The 7,868-nt window shown below is 32.8% G+C and overlaps 1 pseudogene; it reads right to left on the reverse strand.

Moving 5' to 3' along the window:
* Positions 1-763: 763 nt before the first annotated feature.
* On the reverse strand, positions 764-882 carry LOC128658314 (uncharacterized; annotated as a pseudogene).
* Positions 883-7,868: the final 6,986 nt, after the last annotated feature.

Here is a 7,868-nt window from a genome sequence, read left to right on the forward strand (position 1 = left end):
AAATGAAAAACCCAAAATTTACAAAAACATTGTGGTGTGTTCCAATAGTAACTTATATAAATGTAAATAATAGTCCAAAAAATAGTCCAACAGTGAAAACTTAATAGAAAAAATAATCCAACAATAAATTATAATAAGTAGTGTGTCTCTTTAAGAAAAAACAATAATCCTTAAAGTGTTGTGAATCCTAACAGCAATAGTTATGGTGATTTTCCAAGTGTTTTATACTGAATAGCAGTGTCAGTACTTGCTAGCCGTTTTCCAACCCAAAATTCTATCTTCTTGGCAAATATTTTGTTATAATCCCTGGATGATCCTTCTGTAAAAGAAAGATATGATGGTGTAGATTGTTTTTAGATCAATAGAAAATGAAATTGTGCTTACCAGTCGACGCGTTTCGGTCACAAAGAGACCTTTATCAAGACTGGTTTTATGGTGTTAGTAGTGGTCTTTTTATACCAGACTGATTGCTGGCCATAAAATTGTGGAACAGGAAGTGTTTGTTAAGCACTTCCTGTTTTACTGACCTTAAATGTGTATTTAAAATATACAGTTTATAGTTTAAAAATTTGTGATTAAAAAATCCATTATAATACATTTAGATGGTATCCTTATTTTGTCAAGCTCTGTCTGCATTTGATCATTTTTATTCAGAGAAAATACAAAAATTCCTATGTTAGAATACAGTGTTCCAGATTTGGAAAAATATATATACAAACCCAGCCTTTTTAGTTATGACTTCATACCTATTATTTAAAAAAATTTCCTACTGCACCTGGTGTTCCCAGGCGGTCTCCCATCCAGGTACTGACCAGGCCTGGCCCTGCTTAACTTCCAAGATCAGACGGGATCAGGTGCATTCAAGGCAGTGTGGCTGTAGACATTTCTGTATTAGCCCTATTTCTCATCATGATCTGATCAGAAAGAGAGTTTACTGTCATCTCCAAGCCGTTTTTCAGCTGTTTCTATTGGGTATAATCTCAGTAGGGGCTTGGTTTCTATTGGATGGGACAGGGGTGTGTATAATAGGCTCAATTTCATTGGATAGTAGTTGGAATGTTGTTAAAATATTCCCTTATCTGTCATAATAAAGCCATTTTAGCGTATATGTTAAGGTGTCATTTTTAGATGTCATTTCTAGATGCCAATTTTTACATATGCTTGCTAATCTAAGAGAATAAAAAGCGGAAACAAGACATATTCTATATAAAGGACGGACTTGCTAGTTTCATCTTTTACTTATTACACAAGCTATACTGATTATATATCCCTTACAATATTCCTAATGGTGTTATATTGTTGTCTTCTATATACTGGATTTTGCTATAGTGCTATGTCTGTGCTGAGGTGTGAATTATTATCCAGAATAAAGAGAATTTTTTTTTTTTTTTTTTTTATACAGACAAGGTGAAACCTCAATAGGTTTTAAGTGGAACAGAAACGTATGGGAACCAGATGGTGGTGTAGAAATATTAAACAACCTTTATTTGTTTAACATAAATATCCAATCGAGTGGGAAAGTGACCTCTATACTAGTAGTGTCTTATCTGGAGAGATATTAGCCCTGATTAATGCGTTATATAATCATAGAAAAACTATCAGATAAACTATCCTCAAATCTTTTTTCAAATTTAGAATAGACACCTATCATTACAAACTCATTGGTGTGTGGCATATAGCGTACCCTAGTGACGAGTGTAAAGCATCTGTGGGTTAACCTAGTTCACCCAAAACCTTTTTCTTTTTAAATTATAATTTATAATTATATTTGTTCCTGTTTATGTACTATATATCCAGAGTTTTATGTCTGAGTTTATATATATGAATGATTGAATTGCTGTCTTCTTTAAATATGAACATCAAATATGTTTTAGGTACTAACCTTGTGAAAATCTATCTAAATCACAAAGTTTATAGAGGGGTATGTAGCTAGCAGTGCTAGAGTATTAGGAATAGAGCCATAATGCAACCAGAAGATGCCCATATATGGGTATACGTTTAAAATGTGTCATATATGCAGAGAGAGGTGGATATAGCAGGAGGTATTCATACACAGTTAGGGGAATTTAGGTTTTTTTTTTGGGTTTTTTTTCCAGAAAAAAACAGAACATATACATCAAATAAAAAATATGAAAAAAAATTAAACACAGCACATCATAATCAGTGCATAGAGTAACCATACTTGCATATTAATCATAAATCACCTTACTTATTACCATTTTTTTTTTTTTTTCTCTTTCTTTAAGGTGGTGGAAAAAAGTATAAATACATGCAAATTCTTCCACTTTATTCTCCCTCCCTTACCCCTTCTTCATCTGAGGGAGATGGAGAATCCCTTATTATTTTTCCCCATATAGACTTTGCTTCTGTAGGGATCTCATATTTGTTTATACCAAAATAAAAGAATTCCTCATTTAATAAATTTTCACTAACTTTTCTAACCCATTCTTCTTTCGTGGGAATTTCTACTGTTTTCCATTTACTTATAATTAAACTCTTTGCGCTATTAAGCATAATTTGATATAAGTATCTTCTAGGTGAGTTGCTTTTAAAGTCCAAATTATTCAAAATTGCTGTCAGGAAATTATTTAGTTTTTTCTTATCTTCCTTAATATCTACTGATTGTAGAAGTTTGGCCCAGAAAGGTTTAATTTTTGGACAGAACCACATAATATGGGATAATGAGCCTCTGTCTCCACATAATCTCCAACAGCTCTCTTGAGTGTGTGGATAAATTTTCTTGATTCTAGTAGGGGTAAGATACCATCTAGTTAAGATCTTTAAATTTTGTTCAAGTATTCTAGCTGATATGGAGGACTTAGCAGTACTATGAAAAATCTTTATCCAGGTCTTAGCGTTAATATCCATATTTAATTCTATTTGCCAGTTTTTAGTATATGGAGGGGGAAGATCTAAATTATTTTGTAAGATATTATATGCTTTAGAGAGAATGTGTTTTATATTCATTTTTGAATTGCATAAGTTCTCTAAGTTTGTTAAGGGTCTGATTATCTTATCCTTTTCTTTAAAAGTTAAGAGGTAATGATATGCTTGGAAGTATGTATACCACTCATTAAGTCCCTTCATTCCCTTTGCCTGTAGATTATTCTGAGACATTAGTTTCCCCTTTTCTAATATATCTACTATTCGGTATTTATTTTCTTTTTTGTCTCCTTTAAATCGTCCCTCCTGGAATGCTTTATTTTCAGTTAAAGATAATAATGGAGATGGGATAGAGGATATTCCCTCTTTTTTCCTAATCAATTTGTCCCATATCTTAAAATTTTCTTCTAGAATACTATATTTCTCTATATGTATAGATCTCTCTTTAGGATTTATCCAACATTGGTTGCATATTTCTCTGCTATTTAGAAGATCTGTTTCTATTTTCACCCATAATTTCATATCCTTTTTGGTATGCCACTCTATTACTCTTTGTAACATAGATGCTTGTCTATACATTCCTAAATTGGGTAATCCCATACCTCCTGCTTGTCTTTTCTTATGCATAGTGGTTATCCCTATTCTCGGGTGGGTTTTACCCCAAATATAATTATTAATCATTTTTTGGAATTCTTCCATATAGCTATTTGGGAGGTGTATGGGGAGCGCCTGTAATAAGTATAATAATCTTGGTAAGATATTCATCTGGATGATATTTATCCTCCCTATCCATGAAATCTTTTTGGGGTACCATGACAGTAACTCATTTACAATGATTTTTTTAAAATTTCCATAGTTAAGGTCATATATTTTACTTATTGATTCAGACAAATATATACCTAAGTATTTGAGTACCTGGGTTTTTTTAAAGGGTATCCCCCTAATTATATTATCTTGTATCTTCTCATTCATTCCCACACTCATTATTTCTGACTTATTCACATTTACTAAAAAATTAGATAATGATCCAAATACCTTCAGTTCTTCCAAGAGAGCTGTCATCGAAGTTTCCGGTTCGGTCAGGGACAGGAGGATATCATCTGCAAATAAAGAAGTTTTATACTCCGTATTTCCTATGGTAATTCCTTTAATATATAAATTTTGTCTGATTCGAGCTGCAAGAATTTCTATAGTCAGTGTGAATAAAGTTGGCGATAGTGGGCACCCTTGTCTTGTCCCATTTCGTATTTTAAAGCTATCAGAGGATCTCCCATTTATTGTTATCCTTGCTGTAGGGTCAGAATATAGTGCCATTATTCTTTTAATCGTTATCTGATTAAAGTCAAACAATTTTAATGTATCTTCCAGAAAAGACCATTTGACCCGGTCGAACGCTTTTTCGGCGTCCACCTAGATGAACGCAGATTGGATTTTATTTATTCGGGCATATTCTAATAAGTGTATATTTTTAACGATATTATCTCTCGCTTCCCTATTCTGTATGAATCCTACTTGGTCTAAATGTATTATACGTTCTAGGATATGTTTTAACCGATTGGCCATAACCTTAGCATAAATTTTTAGATCCAGATTTAATAATGAAATCGGTCTAAAGTTTTTCACATCTTCCTTATTCTTGTCTGACTTGGGGATCATACTGATACTCGCCTCTTGCATTTCTATGGAAAATTTCTTCCCCTTATCTATTGAAGTAAATAGATTCCATAGAAATGGGGCTAGGATGTCTTTAAAGTTTTTATAATATAGTGCCGAGAACCCATCGGGGCCTGGTGCTTTCCCTTCTGTTAATCCCTCTATAGTTTCCCGTATTTCTTGGAGACTTATTGGCTGTTCTAGTTTTTGGTTTTCTTCTTCTGTTACCTTAATTAGACTGAGATTATTTGTGTAAACTTTCCAATCTATGTCCCTACTTCTTTGATTATCTAGATTATATAGAGTTTGGTAGAAGTTTACAAATTGAGTATTAATCTCTTTCTGGTTCTTACATAATTTGTTGGTCTCATTTTTTATTTTATAAATCCCCCTACTTATTTCTTTTTTCTTAATAGCTCTAGCTAATAGTCTACCATTTTTATCCCCCTCTGTATAATATTTACGTTTTAGCCATATTGCTTTTCTTTTATTAATACTCGACCAGTATTCCTGTATGGACCCTCTTTCTTTCCTCAAGTCCTCTAAGATATTTTTATTTTCTGGGTCTTGTTTGTGGTTTTTCTCCAGTATACCTATTCTAACCATCGTTTCTCGAAACTGTCTTTCTCTTATCTTTCTTTGAGTACTGCTAAGTTTAATTAGTTCTCCACGAATAACACATTTATGTGCATCCCAGAGTATTGATGGTAAGATATCATCTATATTGTTAATCTCAAAATATTCTGTCAATATTCCAGCAATTTTATCCCTATCTTCTTGTTTTTTTAATATAGTATCATCTAATCTCCAATTATGTTGCTTGTCTTCCTTAAATCCCCAGTTTAGCTTCAGGCTTACCGGAGCGTGGTCTGACCACGTCATCGGAAGGATTTCTATTTCCATTATTTTGATTAATCCATTAAGGTCCATACAGAAATAATCTAATCTAGAATAAGATGTGTGGGGGTGGGAGAAGAAAGTATAATCTCTTTGATCCGGATGGAATAGTCTCCATACATCTTGTAGGGCGAGTTGTTCTAAACTTTTATTAACTTGTCTTATTATATATTTTGGCGTAGAGGATCTTTTCTTTGAATTATCTAAATTTGGGTCTAATGTTACATTAAAATCTCCCCCCACTATTATAGTCCCTTCTTGAAAGTCCAAAATAAGATTAAGAATCCTCTTAAAGAATATATTCTGTTTCGTGTTCGGGGCATATAAATTAAAGATAGTCACAGGTTCCCCTTGTAGGTTCCCTTTTATTCCTATATATCTTCCCTCTTTATCTTTTAATTGTTCTTTTAATTGGAAGTTCAATCTCTTATGTACTAGAATGCAGACTCCATTCCTCCTGGTCCTGTCCGACGCCGAATAACATATATTATATTTTTCATTACCAAACTTAGGTTCTTTATTTCTTCTAAAATGAGTTTCTTGAAATAATAAAATATCCCCTTTCAACTTCTCCATCTCCCTCAATGCCATGGATCTCTTCTGGGGAGTATTTAGCCCTTTGGCATTTATAGAAATCAATTGTATATCAGTCATTTAAACAGTTTATAGGGTAGACACTAAGCGCCTAATGCTAGAGGGACCCTTAGCTTTAATAAATTGACCCCTAGCGGTCAGAGAAGTGGATAATCAGAGAGAGAGTTATTAAAGCGCCAAAAAGACAAAGGCCGGGTCTAAGTTTAAGAGTAATATATCATTTATTCAACACATTAAAAATATATAAAAAACAGAAATAAAAATATACCTAGAACACATTAAAATATAATCATGGATCCAAGATTTTACAATATGTTAAAACCAAATTATAAAAATAGATATACAATACTTGACTTGATCAGTCTTGTGGACTGTCTAGCAGTGTGATAAGTGTTATATTCAAATAGAAGAATAATTAGGTACAAACAATGTGTCTGCTGAGGGGTATTGTAATGTAATTTGGCTGGGGTCACTGTCTAAAATTAATTGACAGTGCCAAGAGATGAATGGAATAATGTCGAATGGATTGGGTCTGAAAACTAAGTCTCCAAATTAGGTGTGGCAAAATAAAGGTGAAAGAATAGTGGAAACAAACGTTAACAAAAGAACAGTGTAAAACTAACAATTTTTTACACAATAAACAATCTTAAAAAGTTGTGTGGTGTTAATCCAACATAAAAGGTGAATCAAGTGTTATAACATGATGGCAAACTCTAAAAAAACAACAAAAATTGGAATAAATAAAAAATGAAAAAAAATATCCTGAAAAATGTGAACAGTCATACAACCATGGAGAATGTCAGAATTGAAAAAATGTACTTGTATGTCCCAAATGAGATGCAGTGGTTTTTCTCCCAGTGTTATTTCTCCCAAGTGTGAGGTGCAAATAGGACTCTTAAGTGATGACCCAATCGGTCAGTTCAGTATTCTGCCATATTGATCCTTTCTGTCAAAAAAACAAGAACAATAATAGTGCAGACGTTTTTCAAAATAGATCCCTATCAGAGTATCACTTACCAGTCGACGCGTTTCGGTCATGCATTGACCTTTATCAAGACTGGTTTTAGCTAATTCTTTGGGTCTTTTTATACCCTTGTTCAATTGTTAGTTTTTCATTTTTTCGTACTACCGGAAGTGCAGTTTCCCACTTCCGGTTTCGGGTGGCGATAATTAATTAGTGTCATTATGTGAAAGACTTATCTGTTGCCCTTATATTATTCAAAGTGGAATTGGGAGCTTGTATCTTAAGTATATAAAGTTTAGTGTATTTTATTTTGTTTAGTGTTTCGTTATGATTCCCGAGTTCCTTGTGATCTGATTGGTCAGATGTGGGGCGTATTCTCTATGCCTATTACTATTGGTTATTTACCTCAGTTTTGTAAATAGACTCTAACAGCCTATTACATGTGGGGGTGTGTATTATATCCGTTTTCCTATTGGTCCCTATTTCTTAGTGTTTTGATAATATGAAGGCGATTTCTATGCTATTCTAAGTGTGATGTAAATTATGAGTAGGTTATGTTCCATTGTGCGGTCCGGCTATGGTAGATATGAAATGGTGTAAAAACTGTATATGACATCCAACGTTATAGGTCAAAATAAAAATGGAAATAGAGAATAAGGAAATAAAAAATATAAATATTGAAACAAATACAGACATACTTATTATATTGTACATTCTTCGCATTTTGTACTGCTATAGTGTTTTGCTGTATTTAACATGATTAAAAGGTACAATGACATATTTATGATGTATGCAGTTTCGATGTTTCTTTTTCAATATTATTTCAATAGACCCGTGCTTTGTCATTTATTTTCTTATTCACAGATCTGTTTTAAAA

This window comes from Bombina bombina, chromosome 4 (assembly GCF_027579735.1).
Source record: "Bombina bombina isolate aBomBom1 chromosome 4, aBomBom1.pri, whole genome shotgun sequence".
NCBI lineage: Eukaryota > Metazoa > Chordata > Amphibia > Anura > Bombinatoridae > Bombina > Bombina bombina.